General features: G+C 36.8%; 1 protein-coding gene across 1 annotated transcript in view; it reads right to left on the reverse strand.

Moving 5' to 3' along the window:
• The window catches only part of LOC125230206 (cationic amino acid transporter 3), a 60,047-nt gene extending 46,775 nt beyond the window's left edge, over positions 1–13,272 (reverse strand). The window contains exon 1 of the mRNA XM_048135290.1: positions 13,144–13,272. The gene's annotated coding sequence lies outside the window, so the exon portion shown is untranslated. The remainder of the gene's footprint in view (positions 1–13,143) is intronic.
• Between the last annotated feature and the right edge of the window lie 1,098 nt (positions 13,273–14,370).

A 14,370-nucleotide genomic window follows, 5' to 3' on the forward strand; every position in this document is an offset into this window, starting at 1 on the left:
ATTTTCTGATTATTTAATTTTTATTGCATTACATTACAAACAAGCATACGGCCCGCCTGATGTAAAGCGGTCACCGTAACCTATGGACGCCTGCAACTCAAACAGTGTCAAAAGCGCGTTGCCACCCTATTAGAAACATGTACACTCCCTTTTGCTGTGTTAAGTACACAGCAAAAAGGAATGTACAAGTTCTAAGGAGGGTTCGGGTAGCCGACGACTCAAAGGACAATAGACGGAACAAGTTAGTTCCGTAAGTGCTCCCGTCATCAACACACCGCACCCTCGTTGAGCTCTGGCACCCTTACTCACCGGCAGGAACACAACACTATGAGTAGGGTCTAGTGCTATTATTTATTTGGGGTATTTTTTACATATCGAATATTAATGGGGAATAAAACAATATATTTGTGGGATATTGTTATGCCTCGAATGAAAACCCAGCAATAAACAATGAGTAACTTTTAATTAAGCAGCAAATAAGAAATTAACAGATTTTACTAAATTCTTTCACGTTCGAACGCTCATCGTTCAAAACTATTCTCCCATCGCCTTTCACACCTACTGTCATTCTACTATAATACAACGTTCTGTTTCACGCCATCACCTTACGTTCCGATCCCACATTCTCGGCTGTCCTGCTCTCATATCTGCCCTCAGATGGGCATTTCTCAGTGTTTAAATTTTTTTGTTTTCGATGGCAACAGTTTTACATGAATCCTGTAAGAGTCACATGAAATCCTGTCAATTTAAATAGAAGTCGCGGATTTGTACCAGAAACAAAGAAAACTCATGGTTCGGGTACTAATGCTGCCACCGAAATCAAAAAAGTTGAAACACTCTGAGAAATGCCCAGATATACTTCAACGTTCATTCATCTAACTACATCTCATTCATTCAACATTACATTTCAACATAAATTGAAAAACATCCGACAATATAAGCATTAGATATAAAAACAATAACTGTAACAACTTTTAGCATTTTACAACACAACAACATTTTAAATATTCACCAAACTTACTAAACTTAATAAAGTAACAAATCAAGTTAACTTTTAGGCACCAAGAATTTCTTACACGAGATAAAGTTTCATCTTCACAGTACTTCTGAAAGCTCTTTTCTTTAATGCTTTACCTCGGGCAAAGGTAATATGTATAGGGTCACCAAACGTCTGCCGCTGCAACTGCCACTTGCTAATCACCTCTGCTCTAGATGTCGACTTCATCGGGTAGGGCCACACACACTTGGTGAACGCATCAACAACTGTAATTGTGTGATCGTAGGGCTTCTTCGTCTCAGTGAATGCCCTTTTCCTCATTCTCATAGCAAAATGACCATTACTATGCACCTTATATGCAACTTCCTTCCCCATTACCTTAGGCACCACCGTTTGCTGTTGGTCTCCTTTGTTTGGCATGCCATTTTCCAAACACAAGTCATTATAGTCACCATCTTTCAAAACTTAATTATTAATTAAGTAATTTATCTATGCCTATATTTGACATCTTAGCTGTGTAATTTATAAAATGTAATAAATTGACTCAATCCTTGTGTATATTTGTAATGAATTATTGTGTAACAAATTATATTGACATTTTATTGTACATACTTTAAATAATTGTTAAATATTGCATGCCTTGCTTGGTAGAACATAAGAACTGCTTTTCAATGTTATCATCTTATGTAATCTCACTATGTTCTTGCAATAAACGATTGACTATTGGCTATAAAATCAGCTGTTTAGTCGCATTGAGCTCTTCATTTCGCCACCTTTGAGTAATTATGTTAACTAGAGAGGGCACCTCAACTTGATTTTGTGTAACAACACTTAGAGCTGATCAGCACAAACGCGCTTAGTCTGTGCCGAACGGCTGTGGTAGATTGACGTATCGCAATGAAAAATATTTCGTCTAAATAATGCCCTCATGTGTAGTGAGGTACTGTACAAACTGCTCAGGAAAATCTAACAAAAGCCAAGGAGTGACTTTTCATACGTAGGTTTACTGCATTTTTGTTTAAACACGCTTACTTTAAAAAAAATGTATCACTATAAACTCATGCCGAAGCGCCATGTTGCGGCGGCCATGTTTCGTTGAAACCAAAGAGTAAAAAATGCAACAAAAGCAGACGTGACAATATCGCAAGTTAGTTCAAGTTTCCTATCATACATTAAATTATATATATTTATCGACGCAAAAAAGGTTATTTAATTATTATTGTCAAAATTGCACAGTTTTCCGACATATCGGTCTATAACAGATTCTCAATACGCGTGTCGAAATTCATGTGAGTATGTAAATGTAAGTGCAGTACCTAACCTGCCTGAATGAATTTGGGTAGGTAGACGGTCAAGCAAATTATGAGAGTATAAAAACGCGCGAAATTCAAATTTTCTATGGGACGATAAACCCGCGCCCATACATACATGGATGTAGATAAAGTTATGTGTGCGACTATACATAATTAGGCATTAAAACACTCATGTTATCTTATTAACACAACAAAAACAACATTCATGTTTTATTGCCTACCATTATGCAAATGTCACATAAATAACTAATATCCAGTTGCGGCTACGTGTACACATGTACGCTCTGTCCGTATGCAGCTTTAAAAAATGTGGGCATTTAAAAAAATTGGGACTCACAGAGTTGTTAAAAAAAAGTTAAATCGCTGTCAGTTTTGCAACGATAATTAAGCATGGAATTTCAATAAAAACATCGTGAATTATACTAAGCTATAATCTAAATTCAGAACGTGAAAAAAAGTTTAGTTTTAAATACAGATTTCAAGCTTGATTATCATTACAAAACTCACAGCGATTTATGTTTTTTTGTTAACAACTCACGCTAATTGAGTCATAAATTAAAAAAAAAAGCCCATGTAAACGCATGTCACTTCTATACTACGACTTCTGATCTATGCACTCTATGCAGGGCTCATCATCGCGACCGAAAGGTCGTAAGCGCCGAGTAAAATCGTAGCGCTTGCGACGTTACGGAAGCAGGCCATTGGTTCACACCCCGCCCCCTCGCCCCGCCTTCAGCTTACAGGCTGTGACACGTTGGTTGTTTGCTATAGCTCCTCTATACGAAGTAATAATTACTCAATGTTCGCCACAGGGATAATTATCATCTTTCAGAGTGATCTTGAGCTCGATCGGCGCTTCCTTAGTCTGCATACTCGACAACCAAATGCTCGACGTTTTCCTAACAGTACCATCGCGATCAGAAACAGTGAAGTTCTCACTCACGCAATCCACTTTAAATTCGTCGAAAGAGTTTTTGTTGATTAGGTTATATCCACTGCCAGAGTATTAACGCCTGCGTTTCTACGTCACATAAACTTTAAAGGTTTTTTTTAGTAGTTTTCGTCTTCATATCATCTACATTATCGTATTAAGTATTTTGTTGCAATGTTTACATCGTGCCGACAACTGTTTCCGCCATGTTGACAGCTGTCTCGTCATTGGCCAATATTCCAATCATGACCGCTTGTCGACGAATATCTGTCGCCGCGGACTGCTTTACCGATGGAGCCGCTTGCTAATTCGCCTTTTCTCCCGAGCCATAGGTGCAACACTGCTTTACCGACGGATCTGCGCAACCAGCATGGTCGCGCGATAGACGATAAAATATCAGGCCGTCCCTATCGCACTTACATATAGTGCGATTGGGACGGCCTGCTATTTTATCACTTATCGAGCGACCATAATTGCTTGCCAGGTCTTCGAAGGACACTCGCTGAGTCGCTGCTTATATGGTCATAATAAACGGAGAGCTGGCAGAGTTTTGGAGTAGGTCCTTGAGGCAACCTGGAAAGGTGCTCAGAACATCAGGTCTGCAAGTCTGGCTTTATCGAGCTATAAATTTTTAAAGATTTAATTTTTGAGGCCCAAAAAAGGTGTTTGAGGCAACCTGGAATTATTAAAAAGTGAAATTAGAGTTCCTCAGAATAGTCATACTTGTTATGGAGAATTTTTGGCCAAAAGCTGCACTTTTGGAAGGAAGCAAGCCGCTTTGCATGGTGATAGTAGACATCATAGTAAACGATTTTTTCCGAGGATATCGAAATTTCATCCCTTAGGAAGCCGAGCGTAGCGAGGTGTTTTATGAAAATGAAAAAAATTCTATCTTTTTATTGTATCGTCCGATTTTGACAAAACGTATCTCAAATGAAAGGTATTGATTTGTGTAATTTAAAAAAAATACAAGAAAAAAAAATTGAAAGAAAAGTAAGAAAAAATAAAAACAGTAAATTTACGTCTCGCACTGAATAACTTCAAAGAATGACAGACAAAATGTACAATGTCGATATACGAGTTTTTTCTAATCGAAGATGGATAAATTTTTAGTTGAAAACTGAAGACCGCATCGAAATCAGATTAGCATTTTTTATGATACAAGTTGCCAAAGTTGGGAAAGATCGTTTTATATGGCCACTTTGAAATTCCTTTGCCAGAAAGTCAGAAATAATATGTTTTTCTGACACAGAAAAATACATAGTAACAGTACACATCAAAATAAAATTAAAAATTCCGAGGATATTATAATTTCATCCCTTAGAACGACGAGCGTAGCGAGGTCGGTTACGAAAACCGAAAAAAAATCTAATTTTTTTGTACGTCGTCCGATTTTGACAAAACATGTTTCATTTGAAAGGTATTGCTTTATGTATGCTGCGCTCGTCGTTCTAAGGGATGAAATTATAATATCCTTGGAATTTTTAATTCTATTTTGATGTGTACTGTTACTATGTATTTTTCTGTGTCAGAAAAACATATTATTTCTGACTTTCTGGCATAGGAATTTCAAAGTGGCCATATAAAGCGATCTTTCCCAACTTTGGCAACTTGTATCTTAAATAAAAACCGGCCAAGTGCGAGTCGGGCTCGCGCACAAAGGGTTCCGTAGCAGCAAATATAATAAACTTATTATGTCAATTTATACACCTGCCAAAATTACAGTTAAATCAACCTATCTCAAAAACTATAAGAGATACTTTGATCAAACCAAAAATCGTTGAAAGAGTTAATTAGCATGCATCACCTCTATTTTTTTTAGAATTTTATACCCCGTAGTTATAAAAATAGAGGGGGGGGACATACTTTTTACGACTTTGAGAGCTGATATCTCAAAAACCGTTCACTTTAAGAAAAATGTTTTTTAGAAAACTTTATATCATTTTAAAAGACCTTTCCATTGATACCCCACACGGGTATGTACATCGAAAAAAAAATTTTCATCCCTCAGTTACATGTATGGGGGGCCCCACCCCCAATTCTTTTTTTTACTATTTAGTGTCATAATTTTGTAGCGGTTCATACAACACATATTCCCATCAAATTTCATCACTGTAGTACTTATAGTTTCCGAGTAAATCGGCTGTGACAGACGGACAGACGGACAGACGGACAGACGGACAGACGGACATGACGAAACTATAAGGGTTCCGTTTTTGCCATTTTGGCTACGGAACCCTAAAAATGCTACTCCGATTTCAATGTGGTCTTCAGTTTTCAACTACAAATTTATCTGTCTTTGATTTAAAAAAACTCGCATATCGACATTGTACATTTTGTCTGTCATTCTTTGAAGTTATTCAGTGCGAGACGTAAATTTACTTTTTTTTTTTTTAATTTTTTCTTACTTTTCTTTCAAAAATTTTTTCTTTGTATTTTTTTTAATTACACAAATTAATACCTTTCATTTGAGATACGTTTTGTCAAAATCGGACTACACAATAAAAAGATAGAATTTTTTTAATTTTCATAAAACACCTCGCTACGCTCGGCTTCCTAAGGGATGAAATTTCAATATCCTCGGAAAAAATCGTTTACTATGATGTCTACTATCACCATGCAAAGCGGCTTGCTTCCATCCAAAAGTGCAGCTTTTTTTCATAACTTAGTATGACTAGAAGTCGCATGGTATTTATGCCAGATCATTTGGCCGGGTCCTTCACCGTGCCAGAACAGTGCAAAGTGGTAAAAAAAGAACCAAAAATGGTTCTAGAGGCAATCTGTCATTTTTACCAGTAAAAGATGAGGGTCTAAATAGCCATGGAAAAATAATGCCATGACATGAGGTGGGTTCCGTACCCTACCATTCGATCTTGAAAGTAATTTTTTTAGTTTTTCGTAAATAACTCGTAAACGGTGGCCCACAGCAAAAAATATATATGTTTAACAGAAAATATCTACATAAAATATCCTACAAGAAAGGTTATGTACGTTTTTTCGATATGATCAATATACATATAGAATAGAATAGAATAGAAATATTTTTTCCCCTCACTAGCTCGGAAACACGTGTTTTGTCCTTTAATACCAGCGGGTAAAAACGCATTTTATCCACTAGTGGGTAAAGTAATTTGACCTTGAATAAAGTCAAATAAACTGCTTTAAAATTGATAAAAGCAGGTGAATCTGGTAATAAAGATGATTTACCACCTGTGGAACTACTGGAAGCAGTGATAAACGCATTTTTTTGCCTTGTAGTTTCCTCGCTATAGTGAGGGGAAAAGTTTTGTGTTACACTCGGGTGCAAATGTATTTTACTTCTCGTGTGTTAAAAAACTCGCAAGTTCAGGATTCTACTCTCGAACCACTCGCTTCGCTCGTGGTTCACCTATAGAATCCTTACACTCGCTCGTTTTTCAACTCCACACTCGGCGTTAAACTCGGTGTTGGTCATGATTAGAGAAGCATCTGAGCACCTTTCCAGGTTGCCTCATGGACCTACTCCAAAATCCTGCCAGCTCTTGGACCATAATCATTGCAAAAAAACACTTCAGTCCTTTAGTACATGATCCTCTTGACACGGCGGCAAGTGATTGGAGAGTCGAGTAGGTAGATAAGATAGGTACTTCCCTATGGGCCTATCGGTTTTATAAACACACATACAACAAGTAGGCGCGAAAAATTTATACTTACTTTTCTATGATTCAAATTCACATCATATTTTATTTTTCTAATATTCAACTAGGTAGATAAAAAAAGTGAAAAACAACAACATAATTATTTTTAAACAAATTTAAAAAAAAAAACGGAGCTGGGTCTCGAACCTGAGATCTCAAAAATGCAAGTCAAATACTCTAACCCCTGAGCCAAAAAACGAGGTGCCGCCGCCTCGAAATATTGAATCATATTCAGTTATGGTTACTCGGCAATGTAATTAATTATTATCTCACTAGACGGCACTTTTAAACATTGAAAATAGCGCCATCTGTAAATAACTCGAAAACTAAGAGGTACCAGCGACGATAACTCGCGTTTAAGTAGGCCATGTAGCGATGTACTGAGTTACCAATCTTTCTTGATTTATCTATGGATCATACTGAGTAATTTCTGCTATGGTACCAAGACTGAAATCGCGAAATAGTTATTTGTTATACAAGGGGGCAAAGTTGTATTTTAACGCCGAGTGTGGAATTGAAAAACGAGCAAGTGAAAGGATTCTATAGTTGAACCACGAGCGAAGCGAGTGGTTCGAGAATAGAAGCCTGAACTTGCGAGTTTTTTAACACACGAGAAGTAAAATACATTTGCACCCGAGTGTAACACAAAACTTTTCCCCTCACTACAGCGAGGAAACTACAAAGCAAAAAATGCGTTTATCACTGCTTCCAGTAGTTCCACATGTGGTAAATCATCTTTATTACTAGATTCACCTACTTTTATCAATTTTAAAGCAGTTAATTTGACTTTATTCAAGGTCAAATTACTTTACCCACTAGTGGATAAAATGCGTTTTTACCCGCTGGTATTAAAGGACAAAACACGTGTTTCCGAGCTAGTGAGGGGAAAAAAATATTGAAGCTCCTATAGAAAAATTCAGCTTCACACGAACAAAATATAAGGAACAGCCAATTTTTTTTGGGAATTCGGGGTTGGTCCCATAGTAAAAGTCGCTCAAAATGATCTAAACGTTAACGGGTTTAAGTGTTGGCTTTTCGTTCAGATACATGCTGTATATTATGCTATTCATACAAATGAACAGGTAGCCTGTCAGCACACGTCACAAGCGACAATGTCCTACCTTTTGTTTTGAGAACATCATAAATGTCTAGAAAAGAATGAATAACAAATTCTGCAACGTTCAACTTCATTCCATCAAAAACATGATAAAGACCACAGCTGCAAAAGGTATTATGTGCCATATTATTAGAACTGACTTTAGACTTTTCAGTTTATTGTAAAGTACCACTGACAGCTGCAGTCAAGGTATTTTAATATAGATGCGGACAAATTGCCAATAGTATGTATCCACACCCTTAAAGTATAGCCAATAAAGTCGTGTTTACATACTTTTGGCGCTTAGTTCGCATCTATATTTTTACCAGGCCTGATTTAGACGGCGTGCAAACTCGCATGCGATTTTAGTTACATACAATTTTGCACAGCCGCCGTCAATACCGCAATGTAATAAAACTCGTATGCGAGTTCTCGTACCGAATAAATGGGCTCTAACTGTACAATGAGAACTCGATTAGTTCCGCTCGCTATTGTTAATTCAGGTGGTTAGTAGTGACAATGTCGTGACTGTTTGAAAAATAGGCTTTATTGATTAGGAATAAGGTTTAGGAAGGCTTGTTAGATAGTTAACAAATTTGCGAGTAATGTATGTAATAAATTAAATAATTAGACTATTACAAATATCGTCAGTATATTTAATTTTGACTTTTCAATTTAAACTCGAAATTAGACCTATATATACAAGTTTTTAATTATGAAAAATCACTTTAATATTCCTGTTTATATTGAGCATTTCATGAAATAGTCTCGTTGTCCCGTACAAACGCGAATTTACTGAAAATTGCTTGAGTTAAAAGGATTTTTATGTAAGACTTTCGGAAGAATTATGTACCTTCAGAAAAATAATCGTCTGCTATAAAAGCCGAAAGAAATCGCAATACACGCAATATAATGCGTTTGTACGGGACAGCCATCTAGTCAATTTTGTCGATTATCATACCTAAATATAAAGCTTGTATTTTTAAATGAGTAATCATTTAAAGTGTATAAGTATAAGGTTAGCAAAGATAAAAATTGAGCACAGGAAATTACTGAAGTTTCAGTGCCTCTCTTAGACAATGAGGGGGTTAAAAGAACAGTAATATAAATATTACAGGACTCTTACACAGATTGACTGAGCCCCACGGTAAGCTCAAGAAGGCTTGTACTGTAAGTACTCGGATATATATATAATATACAAATACTTATATACCTTATATACATTATACATAGAAAATGTCCATGACTGAGGAACACATATCTGTGCTCATCACACAACTAAATGTCACCCTCAAATGATCTAATCATCGTCATAATTTAACCTCTCGTATGCTTAGGAGCAGATCTGCTCCATATTGTTTCAACTTTAACATGTAGTTATTATGACTAATATATTAATGACAATTTTTTGACAGACGCATACGAAAGGTTAATAATGTAATGTAATTTGCACAGTATCCATTCAGGTAAATTTTCAGCGCTGTTTAGTTCAGGGACCGGAACGGGCATTGTGTTGCGATTTCAAGGTCGCGGTCTACAATACTTTGTGGTCGGGTATGTTACAGCTAATGTTGCTGTTAATTTTATAGGTAAGTCATCTGTAATTATATTTTTCTACTCCATCAGCACTTAAAAATCTGTCAATTAGATTATTGTCAGCGGTATCCAAATTAACTTCATATGAGTAACGATAAAAAAGTCTATTTGTCTATAGGTTCATATGACAACTGCTGAGTATTAGTATACAATTGTAACATTATTATTTTCATTCATGTATGTACTAATAAAATATGTGTCTCTGTTACACGAAATAAATAAATAATAATAATTATGAAGGCTAAAAGTCTCGTAAGTTACTTAGGCCACTCGGCAGGCCTCATGGCCTAAAAGCGGTACTCAATTTTTATAGGCTTCATAAAGTTACCATTATAATATACTATTTCAGTAGATATGGTGTTTTTTCACTGGCTGTAGATGAGTTGTAGGTACTAGAGATGCGCAAAACGCTTCACTGATATGAAAAGATTGATTCATATCCTTCGCTCGCGGTGATATATATCACTCATTCCGCTCATTTCGCTCAGTGAATCTGTCAGACTATTTGCAGCAAGATGGCGAATCGTGAGATACGATACCGCCATATTGCCAAACCGAATCCTTCCGAATCGCTCCGAAGCTGTCATTCGAAACATTTGCATCGTTTCGCTCTTTTGGTTCAGCCCGCTCATTCGAATCATGAGTGGGAAAGAGCGCGCAAGTAACTCTGAGATACTGAGCGAAACGAGCGAGTTGAATCGCTACCGAGTTGAAGAGTGAACGAGTTCAGTCATAAGATATAGTTCTTTTAAATCACTCACTCGCGAACGACACATCTCTAGTAGGTACCTATGGTGTTCGCAAATAGTAGTAGTAGTAAATACTTTATTGCACAGAACAAATTACAAGTACAGTGAATAATTATAATGGTTATGTACAAAGGCGAGCTTATCCCTTTAAGGGATCTCTTCCAGCTGGTATATTTATAATATATTTCTTGTCAGGTCGAGTTGATATAAAACACTCCTTTCGGTAGTGTTTTTGACCCCCGACGCAAAAACGACGGGGTGTTATAAGTTTGACGTGTCTGTCTATCTGTCTGTCTGTTTGTCGGTCTGTCTGTGTGTCTGTCTGTCTGTGGCATCGTAGCTCCCGAACGGATGAACCGATTTAGATTTAGTTTTTTTTGTCTGAAAGCTGAGTTAGTCGGGAGTGTTCTTAGCCATGTTTCATGAAAATCGGTCTATTATGTCGCGGTCGGGGGTTTTTTCAAAATTTCAATTTTGTGGTTAGGTTATAAATTCGCCATTCGTTTCGAATTTCTTCTCTTCCGCACTTGTATCGTAATTTACAGTCGAGTGAAAAAATATGTAAAATAATCGTCTCATAAACATGGTAGGTACTACGCTCTTATTACACCGGAATAAGATGCATATTTTTGAGTAAGATGTGTACACCCATATTTTTACACTTGACTGTACTATTTTATAACCAGAAAGATATAAAGATTTTACGTCTTCTTTTAGCGAGGGGTAGGGAGGAAGATATAGGGGAATTTTGAAATCATCCAACCGATTCTAAAACAACTAAACGAGTGACAAAACGTGAACGCTCCACAGTCATAAAACCATGCTTTGTTTTCTGACACGTATTATTTTATGACGAACACCTGTACGTATAGATTACTATTTTCCTCAAAGTATGAGGTTACATGCAACGTGGGTACAGTCACCAGAAGACCAAGGCCTAAAAGAGGTTTCTTGTAAGGGGTAAATCCTTGGTTACGACGTCATCATTATGCATCTGACGCATCACAGTTTAGAACACGTAAAGTTTTTCCCATAGGAGGATAATTTTAGACACTTTTCCCCCACGCGAAGGCGCGAGAGGAATCACAATTTTGTTAAGGTGGGTAATTTTTATGTTTTTCCTACTCAGAATCACGAGCCCTTTCAATCTAGGATGAAAATCGAGAGACAAAAAATGGTCCCAAAACTTTCTATTATTTTGCATACTTTTCACTTTGTAACCGCTGTAACAGTGTTAGAAAAATGGTAACGAAATGGAAAAAATAAATTTGGGACGCTTTTTTTACCTAGTAGGATCGAAATTGCTCGTGATTCTGAGTAGGAAAAACATTAAATTTACCTATTTAAGAAAAAAACGTTTTTGAATCATTTTTCGCGTAAATGCCCAGGCCTGAAAGCGGTAAACCCTTGGAAGTAGCGTCATCATTATGTGACCTACGGACACACGTCACATTTACCTGTTGAGTAACAGGTGACAGTATGCAGAGCACGCAAATCGGAAGGAAGATACGTGCGTCGACTAGAAACGTGCATATGTCTGCGAGATTGTATTGTATACCTTTTTCCTTTGGTTTAAAGTATAGGATTGGTCAAATATGAGTATGTGTTTGCGCGAACTTGTCCTGATTTCTAGTGAGGTGAAACGTGGGTGAATTTGAACTGAAGTTCATGGTGTTATTATTTAAATAAAAAAAATGTTGCAATCAAGCAGCCTAGTTAAAATTATTGAACCCTTAATAAAATCAAGGCTTTAATCGAGAGATCTAATGTCATTTTAACATTATTAACCAACTTAAATAAGTAAAATATAGAACATTTTTCTAAGCGCACTTTTTTTCCTTCTTCTTCCTTGTTTTATCTCCGCATATTTTCTCCACAAATAATTCCAGGCGGGCAAGCATGGTAGCGAGATATAACCTATGGCGTCGGTGAATCTGTTAGCACTGACGTAAAGTACATAATCATAAATGCATAAAAGACGCAGCTACTCGAAAAGCCATGTCACGCTACTAGTCAGGATTTGGCGTAGGTACAATAAGTTAAACTAAAGCGTCTGCTATCCGTACTTCCCTTCCAACCCTAGGGGCAAACTAGGACCTATTGGGATAAGTTGGAAAAGCGCCAGGGAAAAATCCTACTTTTCTTAGAGAATAAGTACATTACAAATATTACGATTTATGGCTGTAACCTCACCTCATGACGAAGCCTGCGTTGCGGATAATTGGTTGTAAAATATTTAGTGTTATTTTTGTCCAATAAATGGTTTTTAGTAAAAAAAAAAAAATTACGATACAAGTGCGAAAAAAAAAGGAAGTTCAAAACGAGTGGCGATAAATAAAACGCCGACCGAAGAGAGTAAAAGTAAAAATAAAGTAAACTGTAACTTATTGAGAAATTTCTTAGGTACTTAAAGATCATTCATTGCTTAGAATGCTTAGTTATATTTTCTCAAGAGAAAATTCATGATTGTGTGGAAAATTATTAAAAAATCCGTCTTTCTTTCTTTTCTACACAATACATAACAGAACACGCAATACATATACGTATTTAGAAGTAATTATTTATAAAAAAAAATTGGTTGTATTTCTCAATAGATTTTTATAAATACGAAGAAAACGGAAGAAAAATACCAATTTTCTTTATATTACGTAACCTACCCATTTTTTTCTAGACATCACATAAAATTGCCCCTCTCAACTTATTTTAATAATATTACAATGTATATAAAACAAAAAGTCAACTGAAAGCAATATCCGCTCTACGTTATCGTCTAAACTCACTTACCGTCAACAATCAGTAAAAACAAAACACAGTCACAAACAAACACGATTGGTTGAACAGTTTCACGAATTCCAAATTTGAAATTTAAAATCGTACTAAACTCGCGCCATTGTAACGACGACTTGCGCGCGCACTGTTTGAGATCAAACTGAACCGAAGGCTGCGCGTGCGCGTCTGTTTTTACTTTCGCTTTACTTGCTGCAGTTATTATAGGCTGTAAGAGTGATCTTTAAGGTCCGATTTAGAGGAAAGAAGTATTTGTTTTGGGATCTGATGTTTGAGTGTAGTGTGACGGCCAAGTTCGGGGATGATCATGGTAACTGAAAATGTAAGTGGAAATACTTGAAGGGATGGAGAGTGACACAGGCTACTTTTCGTTTCTTTCTGACCCCCCACATCCTTAAAACGGGGGGTGGAAGTTTGTATGGAGCATTCCGCAATTTTCGAATTTAACGCGAGCGAAGCCGCGGGCAAAAGCTAGTCTGTAATATTAATATTAATTTAAATTCAATTTTAAACATTTTGTATACGACGTGTAAAAGTGCCCCTGTGGTCTATTTGCTGAAAAAAATATTTGTATTTTGTTGTCGCCAAGGCCTTTTAAAATAACTGAAAATGCCAACGATTTGAGATTAATAGGATTGTATGCTGTGCAGTTATTTCTGCACGATATGTTTATAAGTATATTCATATATTGTTATGCTGGTAATTTTACCGAGCTTATTGGAGTGTCTCACTGTTAAGCAAAGGTATCTCCAGCCGATTTCCACGTCTCCTGATTTGGTGTTTCCTCCGAACGATCATCCTGCCATTGATGCTTGGGCTTGCCTGAATGCCAGACGCACAATGTAGGTGAAATTCGAAATTAGTTTATTATTACTTTATTTTTTACTACCTCATCATCCTCCTTGCGTTATCCCGGCATTTGCCACGGCTCATGGGAGCCTGGGGTCCGCTCTGACAACTAATTCCAAGATTTGGCGTAGGCACTAGTTTTAAGAAAGCGACTGCCAACCCGAAGGGTAACTAGGCTTTATTGGAATTAGTCCGGTTTCTTCACGATGTTTTCCTTCACCGAAAAGCGACTGGCAAATATCATATGACATTTCGCACATAAGTTCCGTAAAACTCATTGGTACGAGCCAGGGTTCGAACCCGCGACCTCCGGATCGAAAGTCGCACGCTATTGCCGCTAAGAAAGCATTATTTTTTACTACCTATTGTAAAAAA

The sequence above is a fragment of the Leguminivora glycinivorella genome, chromosome 10 (genome assembly GCF_023078275.1).
Source record: "Leguminivora glycinivorella isolate SPB_JAAS2020 chromosome 10, LegGlyc_1.1, whole genome shotgun sequence".
NCBI lineage: Eukaryota > Metazoa > Arthropoda > Insecta > Lepidoptera > Tortricidae > Leguminivora > Leguminivora glycinivorella.